The sequence below is a fragment of the Lonchura striata genome, chromosome 8 (assembly GCF_050655825.1).
Source record: "Lonchura striata isolate lonStrDom1 chromosome 8, ASM5065582v1, whole genome shotgun sequence".
NCBI lineage: Eukaryota > Metazoa > Chordata > Aves > Passeriformes > Estrildidae > Lonchura > Lonchura striata.
This window is the reverse complement of record NC_140710.1, coordinates 21,580,614-21,601,200: the sequence shown is the minus strand read 5'-3', so window position 1 is coordinate 21,601,200 and position 20,587 is coordinate 21,580,614. Positions and strand designations below refer to the sequence as shown.

The window sequence follows — 20,587 nt, the reverse complement described above, 5'->3', positions numbered from 1 at the left end:
TAAAAGGGAAATGAAAATTAATGACATTTTAGTCATTCTTTGGTACTACAGAGCCTAACACACTAAGATGAAAGCTTAAAAGCTTAGTCAATAAATATTTTGATGGCCAAAATTAAGTATTTTCTCCTATTATTTATTCATACATTTTTCAATTATTTAACTTAAAGTACTTCAAAGACAATAATTGCTGAAAACAATAGTAAGATACATAAATCCTTCAGCTGCATTTCCTTTCCTCAGCCCCACGCTCCTCCTTTTCTGGCACCAGAAAAGTTAGCTTAGACACCAGCCCTTTGCATTCAAAGCACTGCCCATTTCCTCAGGGCACAGCTCTTGCCATACAGGAAACATGTATACATTTCATTTTAAAGCACTTGGCTGAAGTTCCCATGAGCATCCCCACAACTGAGGCAAGGCCCATCCTCAGGGAGCTTCCCCCTCTGCTCAACACTGTGGCATGTCCAAGGCAGCACATTTGTCCCACTAGAGACAAGGCCTGTTCCTACACACCCACTGCTTTCCAAAAACTCCAGTCTCTCCGTGCTCCTGCAGCTCCTGCTGTGAGAGGTGGCTGCATTTGGCACAGAGATCACTGCTCCTCAACAGCTCTCTAGGCTCACTCCCACAGCCTGTGTGGTGTGTGCTGATGTGAGGGGCTCTTGCAGCCCCTCTGGGTGTCCTCTGCCCCTGCTTAGGGCAGTGGAGGTTACCCGTGGCTACAAAGGCATTGTGAGAATGGCAGTCCTCAGTGGCTCCTGGAGTACCTCCACCTTCAGACAGCCTTGTGGAAGACAGCACCACATACTGGCATTAGTGCCCACCTCCCTGGGCAGCTGAGACAATGCAAGGGGAGCAGGAACTGCCAAGTAGGGAGCTGGAAAACAAGAGGAACATGGCAAGGAGGGCAGAGAAGACAAAAAAGAGACAAGAAGAAAATTCAGAGACCTGTGACAGAAATCCATGTTGAAAGTTTCCTGAGCGTTCGGAGTTAACTGCAGCTCTGGTATTGTCTGTACGCAAATAAGCCAATTTTATAAATGCCAACTTGTTTTTTCTGGATTTTTCACTAAGATTCCCTACATTACTGTTTTCCAATTGTCAAATACAAACTGTAAGAAACACTGTTTTCCCTGCCTAGCACACCACATTTCTTACTATTCACACACAGGATGAAGTACAGCAGTACCAAGCTACAGTTAAGTTACTTACTATTAAATTATACTTGTGCTTATTCTAATAATTTACAGGCAAATGTGAGTCTGGATTCAATTTTCACATCCCTTCATTTGAATCCGTTAATATTTTTTGATTTCTTTTCTACACAGCAGTCTATGTTTTCCCACAGTGCTGAATCCTTCAGAAACATAAAATAGTCAAAATATTACTGGAAGGGAGAGGGATAAATGCTACTCACATGCATTTGAAAAGTCACAAGTCTTTGCAGAGAAGGATAAAATAACACGCACTACAATATACAACCAAGACAACAGTAAAAAGATGCTCAATGTTTAAAGGGTAGGAAAGGATTCATAAAAATAACTTTTCTCATGTCTAAAGTCAATGGCCACATAGCACAAAAAAAATCCCAACAAACAGTTTCACATAAATACAGTCTCTTTCCCAGTAGGTCCAAAAAATATTTCGCCTGGATGAAACCCCTTTACAGCTAAGGCAGGGGGACACACGACACACAAAACTTATCCAACTTGAGTGACTTTCAGGAACATTTCATTGTAATTTGGGCATTGCAGAACAGGAATGGAAAATTAATGGCTTCTGTATCCTACTTTGTCCAGCATTCAGCATAAATCACAAGACTAGGTGGTCCTAGGACCCTGCCCTTCCAGCTACACCTGAGAGCAGAGCTGGAGCAAAGGCAGGAGGCTGCAGTTGAGACGTGTGCCATCCACCCACCAGTGGGCAACCAAGTCCTGTCCTCCACACCTTTTTCCTGGGTCCATCACCAGCTCAGAAAATATTTTTTCCTTAGTGAGACACCTTGGCTAAACGATCACTTCTCCACTGACTTTTGAAACCTGCTAACCATCTGCAGGTCCCTATCTTGCTATAAATACTTTATATCAGAACAAAAACCAATGGCAACGTACTCAAGACCTATTTGTGTGAAGGAAATGTTGAACAGGTCAGATGCTGAGCTATTAACAAATTCCTGTGTCTTAGGAGCAACAGACACTGTGCAAAGATCTTGAGCCTGATGTACAGACTGGATAAATTAAAATTATATGAAAACATATTTTAATTATAAGATACTAACCATAAAATATAAACACCTAAGTGATTTGCTGGACTGCCTTTCTGAAGGCACTGACAGGAAAGGTTATAGAGAAAATAACCAATTCACTTGAAGAACTATAATACAAAAAAGAAAATACCCCTCCCTTAAATATATTGTACAGTACACAGAACCCACAAATTTAATAGATGAACAGAAGGATTTCTATTTAATTTTTAGAATAAAAGATGACCTATAAAGAAAACCTAAACATTAACCCAAACACAGAAATAAGTTCTGCACATCAAGGGTGAGTGCAGAAATAACATCTGGAAAAGAGGGAATTTATAGCTCCTGCAGAATCCTCCCCCCAGTTTTGGGTTTGTACTTGACACTTTGAGTGCATCACGCTGGAACACGGCTGTTGCACTGAGGCAGCACATAAAGCAAAGAGGAAATTGCCTGGTTTTTTTCATCTGTAGGACAGCAATGAAGATGATAATAGAGAGGAACCTTTAAAAACTGTGTGCCATACCAGAAAATGCACAATTCTTACTAGTGACCCTCTGGGACATTCCAGTACATTAAGGAATATTCAGGTGTCTTTGGTGTCAATAGCTCACACTGAACTAGCTAAAGGACTTTATTGGAGCTATTTAAAAAAGGCTTTCCAGAGGATTTTGGATTCATGCACTGAATTCTCCCCTTATACTGGTGAGCTAGTAAGGGAGCACAAGGCTCATTTTTCACTGTGTTAGATCCATATGAAAGTTAGCATTCTTGATTATCTTTAAAGGATACTTGCACTACGCCACAAAGCCTGTGGCAAAAACCTATTAATGTTCTTAACAAACTATATGTAGAGATTTTGAATTTGAAAGAAAATTCTACACGTATTCATGAAGTCATCTATATGGCACATATGACACCAAAATATCAGCTAGTGATAAGAATGTTACCATACCCTGTGAGACCTCATCTGATAATGCTGACCTGAGGACTACATTAAACATGGTGCCTTATTTGTAAAAAATTCTATTCTTAGTGCATTTGGGAGGAACACAGCACACACTAGAAGTCTTCAGGACCCACATCTACACCCCTGTGCCAAGGTACAGGAGGTGCTTCCCACAAAGGCGTTGTGCCATCCTAAAGGATTCCCTCTTCAGTGGGAATGGTCACTGTACATACAATAAACATCCTGTTCCTCTGCAGTTCTGCACGCTCAAGGAACAAAGTTAAGCCATAAAAAGGTTTTGCTGCTCATGACAGATTCATGTCCTGAGGGATGACACACCAGACTGATGTGGCCAGTGGTCAGATTGCAGCTCTGGCCCGTGGCCACAAGCTCAGCAGCAGCAATGGGCCATGCAAGGCTTCCCCCACTGCAGTCACAGGCCCCCAGATCAGCACAGAGAAGGGCATGGGGCCTGGGGCAATCTCCAAGCTCCTGGAGAAGCTACTGAGTTTTCTGCATTGTAAGCCCAAAGGACATCTGTAACTGATGCACCACTGGCTCTGCATTTTGCCCAGGCAATTTTCAAATTACCTAACTCATACAGCAACCAGCTCAGGAAACTTATCAGACAATTCTGCCCAGACTTGAGTAAAAATTGTAGCACAGCTAGAACCTCCTCCAGTTTGAATGGATTCATGCAATGTTAGTCAACTATTTTAGGGGGGCTCACACGTAAATCTAAGGTTTTCTTTTTGGGAAGCAATTATTTTTCCAAGATCCATCTCCTACTAAAGCAGTTATGAGCAAATCACCTGTAAACAAATATAGATCATAAACAAAGAGAGCTATGCAATGTTATAAAGCTCATAATCTGAATCATAATATTCAAAATAATTAACCAAAAGGTTTCAAGTCCTTGTTACCCTCCACATAATTCAACACGTATTTATGCATGTATTTATCCTCCATGTAATTCAAAGTGTATCTAGTGCCAGCTCTCCCCACTGTCTTGTTCAGATCACCACAGGAATTTATAACAAATTTTGCAATGCTTTTGACCTGTACCAGCTTATTAAACTTTTATGAAAAATCAATGGAGTTCAATCATGTTATGAACTGTTCTTCACGCCAGTGGCAAATGGGGAAGTCTATTTATCCCAAAGTCTAGAGGGAAGATGTTGAATTGGATACAAGCCTCCATTCATATGAACTTACAAATGAAAATGTAAAAGAATAAAATATAGGCAACACTGGAGAAAAACAGGAGTCTGAGAATTCAGAATCAGTGTTTTTGAAGGCGTGGTGAGTTACAAGTTACATAAATTAAGTAATTGCATCAGAAGAGGTTTCAAATATCCACCCTAATGAGATGTATTTTGACTCAAGGGGAAATAGGCAACTAGATCACATCACTGGAAGGGAAAAAAAGATGGAAGCATACTTTCCCCTTGCCTTTATCCCTAAGGTTCTCTATAACTGCCCAAGCAGGGGACATGTTTGTGCTATGTCTCAGCTGGTTCAAAGGACAGTGCTTCTGCTTGGGAAAAGTAGTCCAGGCACCTCAGGAAAGACTTGACAAGAGTGAGACACCTCACATGTTGAGAGTAGGAGGAACACACATGTCCAGACAGCCCCATGCACACCGGCACTGGCAGGGCTATGGTAAAATTAACCAGTACACAGAATGAATGCCTCTCCAAAAACTATCACCCCTTAACTTGGGCTCTGGACTGCAAAGCTGCATTGCTGACTTACTGCTTTTTCTCCCTGGAGTTTGGGCACACAGACAGACTAGCAGTTCAACTGCATGTTTCAGCTGCAGACACTGAAATAAATAACTAAGAGTCAAATTCTGCAGAAACTCTCCTGCAGAGGTTTCAGTACTTTAAGGTCCAGTATATTGAATATCCAGTGCACGACACATTAAGCTTTAACAGAAAAGATAGTGTCTCTTGTTTGTTCTATTTCTTTATTTTTCTTACCTATTGTTTTGTTTTTAATTTCCGTGAGTAAGCAGTATTGGTATCCTGCTGGCTTCCTGCTTAGCCACCAGAGAAGGAAGGGGAATTTTTGCAATAATTTAAAAATACACTGAAAGTATGAAAAGGTTAAGAATTCTGAAGAAAAAAAATAAAATAAACAAAAGGAAAGCAACCTGGAAAAATTAGCCTTTATCAAATGATCAGAACAGATGAGAATTTTACAAAGAAGAGGCTGTCAAAACTGTGTCCTTAGTAAAAATATGCCCATGATATTTTAAAACAAAGCTGTGAACATATCTTGTTTTGTTTTCCTTAGTTATATTTGGTTGGTTTTTGAAGTAAAATTGAGTGGTCTCCAGCAAGCCGTCCCAAGGTGCATAGAAGTGAGATTACTATTTATGATTCTTATAATACAATATTCTACTGCAAATGGAAGAGAAATCTTTGTGTTTATCACCGTGCCAAATCCACAAACAGCAAAGACTGTTTGCTTTTATGCCAGTCAATTTTTTTTCCAGAAAGAGACAGCCAAAATGCTTTTTGTAGGCAAAAATTAATTTCATTGTAAGTGAAAAAAATAGTGCAAAACAAAAAAGAAAATCAAATACTATGTTTTAATACCATTTTCAAAGATTCAAGTATTTCCCAACACTGCTTTCACCTCCAAAATAAAGGAAGGCATTAGGTTCAGATTTATATTAATTTGATTAACTAAACCATCTGGAAAGCCTATTTGCATGCCTTCTGTATTTAATCAGAGCCCAAGACCTTTCCTGCTGCAAACATACCTTAGCAAAGACCTGCAGGTTTACTCAGCTAGAGTGGACAGGGGTTAATAGGCCAGCTTTGACCAGCAGCAAGTCTGAAACTCAGGAGCTTTATGCAGAGCAGCACATTTTTGTTACATTATTCTGCAGTCTTGTATTTTTTACCTTGGCTGCCTTCACTGTAGGAAACTAAGTCACACTACAACATATTGCAAAAGGAACTGGTAGCAGAGCTTAGCCTTTAACAAAGGTTGAGTTCATGTTGTTGCTGCATCCTCTGAAGGGAATGCTGTTTCACTGTCTTCAGCCTTGATTACTGTGGGGAAAAGCCCTAAATGGGATATTCTTTTGGCTTGATAGACAAAACATGTGTGGTGATGCATCTCACAATGTGAACATGGTCACCAAGGGAATTGCTGCTTAACCCTTCTTAAGTTAACTTGGGTACAGCAGGGTGTTTTCATGATCTTACAGGTACTTAGAAGACAATTCAGGAAAAGCATTTAAAATGCCATTTTCTGCAATTTACATCAGGCATATCTATAATGTAAGAAGCAAACAATAAATGATGATAAAATAGAAAAATATAGACAAACAATGCTGACATTACTCAAGATATAAACATTCTCATCAGCTGTTATTTAAAAAAAATTATCAAGACAGCAGGGAATGTCTGGAAAGAGCCTCTGACCACCCTTTTGACTTCAAATAACATAGGAAACAAAGCTGATTGCATTTAATGATTAGCTTAACATCTATTAAAACCAAATTTCTAAACCTCTGCTCTACCGTGTCGTTAAATATAATCAAGCTTTGGGAGAAAAGGAATTCATTCAGCTGTGCATATGAAAAATTTTTTTTGCGTAATGACTTTTCCAAAGCTGGCTTGTGGATTGGGATGCTTTGGAGGGGGCTTTTTGTTTGCCTTGGGTTTCCTTTTTGTGGGGAGAAGGAGAGTTTTGAATGGGCACAAAGTTCAGTATTAAGATTTCAGGTGTGTATCTTTGGTACTTGAATTTCTAAGAGGAGTGGCTGAGCCCACCTCAGAGCAGGAAGTGGAAACACCAAAGAATTAAGATGTCTCAAAGAGTATTACACTAAGTTAGACAAATCAATGCATAAAGTCACTTAGTTTCAGTCTCCTAAAATGGGAACAATGAGGTTTTTGTACCTCATGGTGGTATCACTAAATTAAAACCCATTAATCCTTGGGAAGTACTTAACACCATACCAATAGGAACCATATTAATAAACATATGTAGCCATACTAATTTTAATGGAGTTAGGCACAAACTAGGAAAAGGTGATCAAAGGAAGAAATTCTTAATTTTCATCACAGCTGCTATTTTTGCCAGTCTTTATCAGTTTATCACTGGTTATATTATTTGATAGTGTAAAGGCCAAAATGACCATTAACTTTGAAATTAGGCCAATTGACTCCAGCTGAAGATCATGTACAATTCTGCTCCTACTGAGTACAGTGACAATATGGCTCCTCCTAATTCTGTCAAATTTCTAGAAAAGCTGCAAAATGCTCTCTTTTGCCTTGCAATTATGCTGGTCCAACAATACTATGACTTTTTATTACACACTCACTCTGCTCATGCTATATATTAATTACTTTATGGCAAAGTTCACTGTTAAACTAATAAAATCCATTCCAAACTTCTATATGGTCCTTTTATATCAATCAGAGTAGCATGTGTTAAAGATCCAATTTCTAGTTACAGTAAAGCAACAAAAGAGGTGGAGGGAGGAATATGTAGTTCATTGTCAGTCATTTTATCACATTTGCTTGGAAATAAGGCCTAATTAGCAATCACCTTCCTCAGTAACTACCCTTCTTTAGCTTTTAAGCCAGGCATGCACACCATTAGCAAAAGCTCTTTGGTACCTATTACAAAAGCTCATTAAATTCAGTAAAACTTTACCTATAAAGAAAAGCATGACTTAGCCAATGCAGAACAACTCTGACAGCCCTAACCTTGCTATAATCAAAATTTTTTCTCATTGTGCTCCAGCTTAAAGGCAAAGGAGAAAGCAACATGAACTGTCAGATCTCTTTGGTTTCAGTCCACTTTACTGGATGACGGAATTAAAAAAACAAAAATACTACTTAGCAGCTATACTGCTGAACAATAAAAAATTCTTAGAGTCTGTCAATGGAGGAGCTTCCTAAGCATACCAAGTAAACTGCTCTTCTAAGAATGTCCCTTTATGCTGAAACATGTTTAATCTTATGACAGATGGAAAAATGGAAATGTGCAATATACAAAAGCTTATTTTTAAATTACTAGACCAGGTTTCAATTGCTGATAACCTCAGGTCAGATATACAATAGGCCAGTCCTCTGTGAAGCAGTAAACTTGGCATCAGTTCTCTACATTCAGGCATAGGCTGATCAGATTATGTTTTGCAAAGGTCATTTAATTAGTAGTATTAGTAACTCTTACTACCTTAACATTATCTTCCTTTAGCTAATGATACCATCTTGCATGCGTTAAATAAAACAGGAATTAACAAAATTCCAATGGCTTACTTAAATGATAAATAACAAACCATTTTAAGGAAGAAATCTCCTAGGGAGTGCGGAAAAACCTGCAGCTGAAGGCAGGCGAGTCAGGATGTGTAACTCTGCACAGGCATAAACAGGAAATGGAGCAGCTTGCGTTTGGATTGACAATCTGGCTCCAAAAGGCTCATCTACACCGGGCACAAAGCTTGACCCCTGTCAAACATGAAAACCATGGCTTTGGAAGACTTTTCAGTCCTAATACCTCTCAGGGTTCCCTTCTATAAAGTAAAATATTTCTTTCTCTATCATTGTGCATGGCCAGGAAAGGTCTTGCTTAGAGAAATATTGAAGATTAATGATGTCATCTTTATTGTAAAACATTTCCTTATGCATCCACTTCCTACAGTTTTGGCAATAAACTCTCTGGGATGGAAACATCAGAGATTAATCATTTTCTAATGCAGAATAATATTTGGTTCTTTTATTGCAATGTTCCAGCAAAACATAGGAACTAGCTTGATTTTCCAGAAAAGAAATCTCAAATGCTATGTCTTCAGTTCCACCAGGACTTAACCCTACTTCTTCTATATATTCCACATTTCTGATGCAATGACCCCATAAGAACTGAATACTGTGCAACCTCATTATGCAAAACCTTTACCCTGGTGTTTCCAGAGTGCGTCCTGCACACAACCTCACCGTAATGCCAGGAGCTGATCTCGGTGCAGAGAGTGCTGTTTACCAACCAGGACAGGAAAATGACCAGAAACACTCAGGACAATAAGGTGAATCACAGACCTTTCCTGACAGAGAGATGTATCGGGCCCCTTCCATTAGATTCCAGATAATGATGCCTGCAAGGAGTCACTTCATCTCTGAAAACAACAAGAACATTGTGGAACATCATGGAAATTCAGTAACAGCAGTAACTTTATACCTAAGGATGTTAGCCAAGACAAGGATTTGGTCTTTGTACAACAGAGTATGGAAAGGAGATCTAGCTATGCAACAGAAAAATAATGAGAGGTGTGGTGTTGCATTTTCAACAGAGAGGAATATGAAAAACAGGGGAGTTTGTTCTGGTTCTCTGCAACACTTTGAGGAATGTGGGGGAAAATCCTTACAAACAAGATTTTCAAACAAACAGCGTAAAGTTAAATATTTAATAAAACTCAGAATGAAATGGAACTATAAAAAGTTTTGCAAATCAAATTTGAACCTGGGAATCTCACATTCTAAGATTCTGAGAATAGGAATTAGTCTTGTATCAGCTAGAACACACCAGGAAAATTCCCTATTTGCCCCTTTGCATCTAATAGTGAAAATTTAATATTTTTTACTTACTCTATGGTCACCTGCTGTTGTCAAAAAGGAAAATAGTTCTATAACACATTGCATTCAGAGGTACAGAAGTACCTCAGTTTTGTAAGATTTTAAAAACACCAAGCAAGATTCAGACAGTTTCAATTGTTCATTCATACATTTACATCTTCAAAAATCTTCAAACTATAAACAATTTGAAAGAATATTGCTAGCATACCCCATATAGACCTCCAAACATGTTTGCAGTAGCCCTGTTACAGTACTGCAGAGCTCTATTTATTTAGAAAACATAAAGTGTGATTGGATTTCTCTGTCAGAAGAAATAAGCATGTTTTTGTTCATTTTGTGAAAGTTAATTCTACAAGTAACATTCAGGCAAATGACATATGCTGGGATAAAAACCACAGATATATAAAAAGTAGTGAATGCTCTAAAAATGTTTTTTTGATTCCTTTTTTTCTATTTTATTATTTTTAGCATGGTGGCCAGTAACAGGTAGATGTAGAGGGTGCAAACAAAAGAAAAAGTTCTTACCTGAAAAGGCTAGGGATTGAATTTGTTCTTCTCTAATGCCTTAATCTGGTACTTGTGGGGAGAAGGGAAGGCTAGTCAGGCTTCATTTTAAATTAATTGAAAAAAAAAAAAGTTGTTTGTTATTTTGCAAACACTCCATGGATCAATAACAGCTTGCATGTGATCTTTTACTCATATATTTGAAAGAATATTATACTTCTCAATTATTTAAAGCACTGCAATTAAGGGATATTTTAGTGCTTTAAGCACTTTTTGGTCAGTTTTTTCAAGAAGAGTATATGATTAATCAGAAATCACACTTGCAAAATATAGCACTGTTTTGGAAAGATTTCCTCATTCACAGTCTCCCTAAGAATTTTATTGCAACCTTATGGAAAACAATAGACTGATCTAAGCTTGTGTCCCACCAATTAATTTATTTCAGCAAGTAGAAGGCAGGGATGTGGGATTCCAGTAAAGCAGACACCAGGAACAAGGGTCAGAGGAAGGAGGTGTAAAATGTCCGTTTGTCACCTCCGCGTGTTGATCACCAATAGGACAGCAGGAGATGCCTCAGAGTATTTCAGGGATGAAAGCAAACCACACCACACACCAGCACCTCCACCAGCTGGCCAGGAAGCAGTGGGGTACCCTGTGCTGAGGCAGTGACACAGCCCAGACTGGCACCACCAGCTGTGTGCCCGACAGGGGCAGCATGGGTGGGACATGCACGGCCAGGGGGAAGGAGCTGGAGGAGACTACTGCGGGGAGGAAAAGCAAGTGGAAATTAGATGGGACAATCAATTACAATATTTGAAAGCATGCAATTAGCATACAATGACCAATTTCCTATTTAAAAGGAAAAAAAAGTTCAGTGGCATGTATTTAAGGCAGATTCAGAATGTTATTTTAACACATAAGCAACAATAGTTTAGAAATCCCTGCTCTGAACTGAGGATGGAGCGAAGCACCCCAGTAGTGACACAATATAAACTGCAGCACATGAAATACTGGAAGTTGATGTAAACAGCTTTTAATAGCAGTGAACATTTGTTGGCTTTGTTTAGACCATCTGGATGTTCCATTGTGTTCAGTGCAGCACCGACTGCCGTCGGGTGACAGTTGATATATGTTAAGTACAAGCAAAGTGCCTCAGCCACTCCAGGGACCCCGAGGAGAACTTTGCAGGGTTTGTGGAATACGGCGTCAGCCCGCAGCGCAGTCGCCTGCATCCTTAATGGCTCAGGGCCAAAGTCCTCTGGCTTTTTTTGCTTTTTTTTTTTTTGTTTTGTTTTTCTCTTTTAATCAAAGAAGGATTTTGCTTTTACTGTTTGAAAGGTTAGGAAAACTATGCCAAAGTTCTTCCAGGCAGCTTGGAGAGCACCAGCTGACAGGAACGATTTTCAATACGGAGCAAAGAATAAAGAGAACCACTAATCCTGAGAGATTCCAGATTTTACTCATTTTACATGCAATGTGGCTAACAGCCATGGGAATGCCACAAAAGAAAAAAGTTACTTATAAATGCACTGATGTAATTGTTCTGAAGAAAAGATAGGAAATCAACAGTTAGAAGCATGGAGATTTTCCCATGCCTATCCTATCATGTACTACATTATATACTGCCTGCATTTTGGATAGCTGGCAATCAAAGTTGTATTTCAGGTACTCAGACAATTTCACATTTAATCACTGACTGTAATGAAATTGTGATTTTGAAATGCTTTGACTCCTTAAATTAAAAGTATAAGTTTTTTTTTATTATTGTTGTTGTTATTATTATTACTACTACTGTTCTGCATCTTTACATAAATACCCCTTCAGTTCAGTTTTATACAACTAATACTTTTGGAAAGCAGAAAAGGCAGGAATCTGAAAGTTAATTAAGTGTATTCACATACCAAAAAAAGTATTTTCACATCTTGGGTAAAAAACTGAAATTGTTGCACTCAGCCTTTTCTTACGGTACTGATCATATAGTGCAGAACTGGATTTGCATCTGTGGAAGTACTACTATTTACTAAATCACATGAGACATTCAGAACACTAGTTCAAATAGAATTTGATTTTTAAATCTCAAATCAACCGGCACAAATGTAATGAAAAACATGGGAAGGAAACCCACCCTAATTGCCCATAGCATACAAGCTTCTCTCCTTTCTCTTTCACTTATACTGTTACATTATGTCATCTTTTTTGTCACTGGCTTTTTCCTGCAAAGTTTAGCTGTTACACCTGTTTGACTCTTACAAGCTGCTGCAGTAGCCTATTTATCCACCAGAAAGGTAGCACACAAGCAGCCACACTCCAAGGTTTCCACATTATACCTCAGCTCTGACAGGGGCTGAGAGCACAGATTAGTTTCCATCCTGCTTTAACAGCCTCCCGAAGGCTATTCCAAAGGGTACCAAGCAACAGTGGCTGTTAGAGGTATTCATGTTAAACCATCCTGCAAGGATGAATCTTCACTTTGAAGCTACTGAGCAAACACCATGTGAATGGCAATTTTTGTTGCTCTGCAAGTAACATCTTCTTCCCTTTCTTTCAGTCTAACCCCAAAGAAATCATAGTAACAGGAATAGAAATACTTTGTTCTATAAAAATTACTGAGAAACCTTTCAAATTATATTTGAAATCTACAGAAAATTGTCCTGAAAATTATATGCATAATGTCATCCTTTTCAAATGTAATCAACAGAGGCAATATCTGTGAATGAGGTCAGCAAGTAACAGATTCATTATTTAAAGAATGCTCTACAGAACTTCAAAAATATCCACATCTTCTAGAATCAGGTCAAAAAATATACATGATCAACACATTCTATAGTCAAGCTCAAAACATTATCAAATTACAACATTCAAATATAGACCACTACTACTGCAAAGGAGTCACTACAGGTGAAGTTAACAATATCCAGTCATTTCTATTGCTCACCTAAATCAATGGGACAACTCAACTCATCCAGCTGGATTTCTGCTAGAAGACAATACACCCACACTTCCAATGTGTAGGTAAATTCTGAACCTTCTCTTCTATGGTTGCAATGTGCTAGCTTTTACAATTCTGCAACAGGAACAGTTAACATAGGATTGCCTCTTTTCAGTATTATTTCCATTTTGGACAGGTTTTCAAAAGCATAATGCACAGCTAATTAATCATTAAGAAATTCCACTCTCTTTGTGATTTGAATTTACAGTTATGCTGACTTCAAATAATTTTATTAATTTAATTTTATTTTAATTTTATTTTAATTTTATTTTATTTCTTTTATTTATTTATTCTATTAAATAAGTGCTGCAAAACTAAGAACTGCAACCACTAATTTTTACCTAATTTCCAGAAAGATAGACAGGCACAGAGAAGGCAGCTTAGTCAAAGGGCATATATGTCTACCTGGCCCCCTTCCAGAGAACACCTATCCCAGATACTGCTCATGCACTACCTTTTTCCAAGTATTATCCCAAGTATGTCTTTTCTTTCATATCCCCCCTTTTTTCAGTTTAAAGCCTCTAAGGCTCAAACTGACAGTTCAATAAGACCTGGCCTGAGCTACAAACACATCACACAAGCTTCCAGTTAGTGACAACTGCAACACACCTGTGATGTTAATGGCAGCTATTTATTTACAGGCCAAGAGGTTTATGATCACATATTCTACCCATTTCCCTCTGCTGTTGCAAACAAATATCCCGTCCTTAATTACATTACATCCTTTTTTCAGTTTTTTTACTCCTATTTTTTCCCTTACACTGCCTAGTTCACAGAACAGCCCTGCACAGACTCCATAATCAGTACCATGGACCATCCTTATACTGTACAACACAACTAGAACACAGTTATTTTCTCAGCATAATATTAAGGTTTAAAAAATTATCAACCAATCACTATTATATCAGACAAGATATCTAAGGTAAACTAATAAATCATGAAATAATTTGCTCTTTGAAAACCAATAATCAATAGTTATCATGCTATTTTATACAATCATGTAGTTAAGCAAAAGAAAAATGCAGACATTATTAAAATGTCTTATCTCAGAAAGTGTCAAAGTTTCTGCTTTGTTTTTGAAAGAATGAAGTGGGTATTGCAATTTTATCAGCATTCACACACAAAATAATTGAGTACTTAATTTTTTGTATTTTTGTAGCAATGTAATATTACAAAAGAAATTTAATTTTATCAGATTCAGAAGAAGTTATTCAATAAATGATAAATGGATGTACTGTAAAACGTAATGTCACCTAGTTAAAAAAGAAAAGAGAGAGAAGATGCTAATTCTGCTGATGAAGATATTGTTTTTCCCCTCTTGTGCCCTATTCATTATGCAAGGCTGCAGAATATGAAGTACAGTGTGTGATCCGGGCAATCTAATGATCTCCCACACCTGCTCATCTGGTACAATTTTAATTAACACTCCAAGGAGGTTTGTCAAGAGTAATCAAAAACATTGTCGCTTATAAAGCTGTGGCAAGAAATCAATAGTTTTCATCAGAAAAGGTAAGGTCTGGCATAACTGAACCATTTAATTGCTTCATTCCAATAAACAAAAACTGCACATTTTAATGACTTGATTTTGGAGATCAATATCTAACCACATATTGCATTGAACAGCAACATGTGGTGGGATATTCACAGCCATTTTAATTCAGAATGAAGCATTCCTCTCTTTTTATTTCATCTGGAATGGCAATAGGTTGCTGAGCCCATGCAGTGCTATGATTTATATCAAATGAGTGACCTCTAGGGCCGTAAGACTAGAACGGGTGACTAGTTCTCAATGGTAAGCTACTGGCACTTGACAAAGTGCATGAAGCAGAATGAATTTACTTCTCTTTTCCTCAATCATCAACAGGCTCTGCCCTGACCCCCATACTGACTCCTATAACAAGATCTCCTGTCTCTGACTGAAAAATTTACTGTCACGTCTACTTTTCATTGAGCTCAAGTGAGTACTTCTGTCACCTTCAGTGAACTGAGTCTGTAAAAGATTTAACTAAACACCAGTCACACTTTAAAAACTAAGCAAGAACAACTCATATAAAAAATAACACTTTTAAGCACTTCTATATCTTAAAAGTTCAGGAGCTGTGCCTTTTTATTATGGTTCTGCTTCTTCAAGTGTTTGTCATTAACCTGTTAAAAGCTATTGCTCCACAAAGAAGTTAATTAAAGACCCACAGTATAATGCAAGTACCACAACATTAGTAAAATTTATCAGGACTGGAACACTCCTCCTGAACACAAAGGCAGCCAAAGTTTAAATGCTTGTGAACTATGAGAGATTCAACACGGAATTTTATAAATGGAGATACCACCTATAAATCATATAGTCATTTAAATTGATCAGTTTTTTATATAGTGTACAGCATCACCATGCTCAAAATATGTTTATGTGTAGTAATGATATTAACAAAATTGTTTGATTTCATTTTAAAGCAGTATTTGCAAAACATTTTTTCTACATACTTTCAATAATAACAGCATAGAATACACAATGTCTAGCTACATATAAAAGTAAGAATGGCATATATTAATAATTTTAACTAGTATTTTACTAGTATTTTAACTTTACAAACTAATAAAACCCAACATTGCAAAAACCCTGTCAACAATAAGGCAATTAAAAGACTGACACTTGATGGTTTATTCCAACATCTCACTAAAGCCTTCCACAAAATTTTCACTCCCTCTTTAATTTTCAATTCTTCTACCCTCCCTGCTTCACAGCTTCTGGCTATTGGCTTTTACAATCTGTCCCTAGGGAGCCAGGAGTTATTACCCCTGTCGATGGAAGAGAAAGGGATGTTATTCCCCTGTCACCCTCTCCAGCTCCAGCAGATTCCTAGCTCTGATCTATAGCCTTCATTGGAGAAAAGCGTCTGACATGCTGTTAGTTTTCAGCCCTGTCAGATCTGTCTACCCATGCTACTGGCATTACTTACTGGAGTCAGAGTCACAGGAGTCAGACCAAAAATTTGAGAAGAAAACACTATATCCACTTCTATTTGAGTAAATATAAGAGAGAAATGTCTACTGCAAAGCATGCGGGATTTCAGGAGGCACTACGTGCCATGTACACTTTGAATCTGAGCTTAGAAACAGCTAAAGTAGTATCTGAAATTATTTATGACTGCAATAGAAATATTGTATAAACAAGGTGGAACCAAATAGACCCAAAGGATACAGAACAGTTAGTGAGATGGACTTAAGCAAGTTTACCACTTCCTTCAATGCTGTTTTAACAAACTACTGCTTAATTTTTTATTGCTCCCTTTTAATCACATTCACATGACTGCTACATAAAACAGGCAGAGGAGAGGCGGCATGAGATGGCTGTGACTCTCTTTGTGTGCTGCCTGTCATCCCACAACACAAATCTATACACCAGCATTTTGCATGCATCCTTTTACAGGAGCCCAAGAGTAAATTAACTTTTAATTGCAAACTATCTATAAGGTGACTGTATAGACAACTGCTTTAGTTCCTCTTGCAGTTCACATACTCGGCAATACAAACTGATCTCTTGCCTCAAGCTGCCCAGTAGTGGAAGGCTTGGCTCTGATCTGCACTGCCTTCTCTGGTCAGACACTTCTCTCATTAGGCTACAGCCAAAAACATCATGCTTGGCATGACTCTCAAGCAAGAGGTGATGTTTGATCCCGACACACACAGCTAGGGCTCACACCATCAGCATTAGTGATACAAGCAAAGCTGGAAAGTGGAAGTCCTGCTACAGCAGCAATCAACACATCTTTGGGCAGATAGGTGCCATCATGCCCTTCTCACCAAGCTCCTCTGGGAAGAGCTTCTCAAGTATCTGTTTGCTGTCTCCCTGCCTCTTTTTCCACCCCCTTTTCCTTTCTTTTTTCAGCAAGGCCATGGAAAGAACAGATTTGCTTCCCCTTCACATTTTTTTAGAGTACAAGCTCCTATCTTCCATATTTCACCATAAGCAAGGAGGGAAGGTGCTGCTATTTTCACTTTCTTTCTCTCCCCTGTACTCCATAAGAAGTAGGAGCAAGTGAGTTATTACTAGAGCAGATAAGGGATTGGAGTCAAGGCAGTGACTGTAGCTGGCTCAGGATGACAGCTACTGGACATTTTCCAGGTGGCCACAAAGACCAACAACATCCTGGCCTGTACCAGCAATAGTGTGGCAAACAGCCCCAGGGCAGGGATTGCCCTTCTGTACTCAGCACTGGTGAGGCCACACCTCAAATCCTGCTTTGGGTTGCTCACAAGAAGACACTGAGGAGCTGGAGCATGTCCAGAGAATGGCAAGATACCTGGGGAAGTTAACAATGACTGGGACGGAGCTGGAGGTAACCAGAACAAGGAAAGAAAAGGCAAGAGAAATATGAAAATATTTCAAAGGAAATTTAGATGTCAATCAACATGAAAATACAATTCAAATCTTCAAATGTAGAAGGCAGTCACAGAGAAAGCACAGGAAGAAAGGGTGAGGATTTGGAAGAATTTTTGCAGAGAAGACCAAACAGGAACAAGTAACCATGAAGACTAAGGAAAATGTGCAAAGAACAATAGAAAAACATTGACTGAAACCTGGAAGCCCAAGGATGAAAGTTTAAAAGCAGAGAAAATACTGTTTGTATTTAAAAAAAAAAAGTGCCAAAAAAAACCCACCTCAACAGACTAAGTAGATTTTGCCTTGAGAAACCCGTTATTGACTTTATTCAAGAAAAATGCAGTGGTAGTGAAGAGAGAATCTGACTTCACCATGCAAAAATCACCAAGAGGAGAAGCAAAGTCAAGTACAGAAGAGGCTTGTTTATGTTTGAAAGGGGTAGGAAGGAAGTAGGAAAAGTATCTGAAAGCATTCATGAGGTCAAGAGATTTAATTCTTTTGGAAAACACCAAATATACTTGAAAGAGCATGGAAATTCCCATCCATAAATTTTATTCTCCTTGTAAATCCCCTCCTAAATAACTTTAGCATAACACTGGAAACAACAAAATCTTAGAAAACAGCAAAATCCCCCTGTGAACACTGAGTATTTGGCCACTTCATGGCAGGATACAAGGCAAACTCAAACTACAATTTTGTAAAGGTTGAAGAGGTCTCTCTCCCATCTAGACAGTTTTCTTCCATTTGAGCTTAATTATCACCACCTCTGGAGTTTCCCTTCTCATTTGAGTTCTTAATGGTGAACTAAAATGTCTTTTATACATTGTAAGTTAGAAATACATTACATCTCAGAGTTATATCTCAGGTCTAATGGATAAACTTCAACTACTCTAAACACCTAACAAATTGCATCGCCCTCCGTTCTGCAGTGACCCAGTGGAGTCTCCTTGAGAAGATGATCCTAACCAACCCCAGCTGTGCCCAGCTTCCATTAACATTACAGCTCCAGCACACCCACATCTATAAAGAATGGGCAATTTAAAGCTCCCTTTTAAGAGAACATTCGGGTAATAAAATTCAAATCCCATATTCTAAATCCATTTCTCATCAGCCTTTGTAAGTCACAAAAAAAAGCAGGTGATTACAGTTGGAATTAAAATTGGGCCTCTTCTTTAATCCAGCAATAACCACCATATGCTGCATTATTCTAGAAGGAACAAAGAATGGATGCATCTCAACCTCAGCAAAATATTTCGTATTAACCCAGGTGTTTGTTTTCACTTTTTTAAATCTAAAAATACCCAAAAATGTAATTAATAGATAGCAAATATCTATTTCTTAATGTATGCTTGTTGGGAACCTTACTTGTACCTTAGGGAGCACCAAATAAAACTATTTCTATCCTTTCCACATGCATTAAAGCACAAAGGATGGTAACAAAAACTCTCAGCTTATTCTGTAAACATCACAAGAGACAGTGGTTTCAAATACATCCTCCTTGTTCAAGACCACAGGAAGAGTTTCACCTTAATGCAGAACCCCACAGCACTGCAGAACCAGCTGAAGTAATTCTAACTGTGGTGGGTGGTGGGTGGATGGCAGAGAGAAGTGAGACAGATCAAAGGGGTCAGAAGGCAGAAAATGTGGCTTAATATATTATTTGATATTTAACAGTGTATGCAGTGAAACTCAGGACAGATGACTCTGACAAACAGAGAGAAGGAAGGCAAGCCCTTTTTGGAGAAAGCAATCTGCCTAACACCAACAAGCCTGGCATGTCTCAAAATGAAGCATGGCAGGCAGTGCAAGAAATCCCCAGGACCTGCCCCTCCTGTTAAAATCATCAATATGCTTATGGTGAAGGTAAATTTTACTGGGGTGTGAACCATCCCTGCATTCTCTGTGCCCTTATACAACTCCATCCTGGAGCACTGTTCTGCAATCCCTAGGCAAAAAAAAAATCACTAGTGGTTTCACTGTGTTTCAGCTCTTCAATAGCTTCAATAGAACAAGCTGGGAGATTTCACGTGAAACATGCATCCCTTTAAAAGGAATGTGTCCTTTTTTCCCCTTCAGAAATATTGTTACCCTCAGATTACAAGGTTACTCCACAAAAGCATAGAATCTGTGTGATAGCTATGCTAATTACCTTAAACCTCTGTCTAATGCTGCAACTTCTGTAGATGAAATTACTCTGGAAATAGTCTTTATATTTGATGTTTGGGTGGACAAATGGGAGAAGTCAATCTATTCCTTACAGTGTAGTTAATTTGAACAAACTGTACAATAGTCTGTCATTTTTTAATACTCTTTGATCAAGCAAATAATATTTAGTGCTTTACTTATACTTTTCCAGTAAGAAAAATATTAGTACAGGGTGAAGGTTAAATTCAGCTTGTATGCCCATGTGAAGAGATATTACTGTTGTCTCATAAAGAAGATACATAATTAAGCCTGTGAACTGCATGATCAGTTCCATCGTTGCAGAAGGGATTTCTGAAATCTGTATTGATTTTTGCCTGTGAATCTGCATTAGCCTAATCCTCATACACAAGCACTATGAATCCACAAGGGATTGATTTTTTTCCTCTGGTCCACAAAAATCTCACAGCTGATTTTTTTCCTGAAAATTGTTGACAGACCAAAGTGTTTTCAAATCACCATATGTAAAAAGTAAAAGTTGTAGGGGAGCTTTCTGCTGCAGATCCAGATTTGAATATCTGGTCATTGCTTCCACAGTGCTTTGCACAGGGAAATCTTGCTTTGTTTACATTACTTTAAAAAAGATTCAAAATCAGTTCCTCAGAAATTAGATTAACTTTGAAAAATGCTGGCAACATCAAAATGACAGTGAAAACTCTCTGACTAAAAGAGGAACCATAAAGACCAATGATGCTGACTCCTATCAGCCTTCATACCACACTCAAGA

The 20,587-nt window shown here is 38.2% G+C and overlaps 1 long non-coding RNA gene across 1 annotated transcript in view; it reads right to left on the bottom strand.

The window, feature by feature from the left end:
* Positions 1-672: 672 nt before the first annotated feature.
* Positions 673-20,587, bottom strand: part of LOC146766771 (uncharacterized) — a 41,424-nt gene continuing 21,509 nt past the window's right edge. Inside the window, exons 1-3 of the long non-coding RNA XR_014956923.1 lie at positions 10,313-20,587; positions 9,254-9,330; positions 673-874 (exon numbers count right to left, since the gene is read on the bottom strand). The exon at positions 10,313-20,587 is cut by the window's right edge and continues 21,509 nt beyond it. This is a non-coding gene — a long non-coding RNA (uncharacterized LOC146766771). The remainder of the gene's footprint in view (positions 875-9,253; positions 9,331-10,312) is intronic.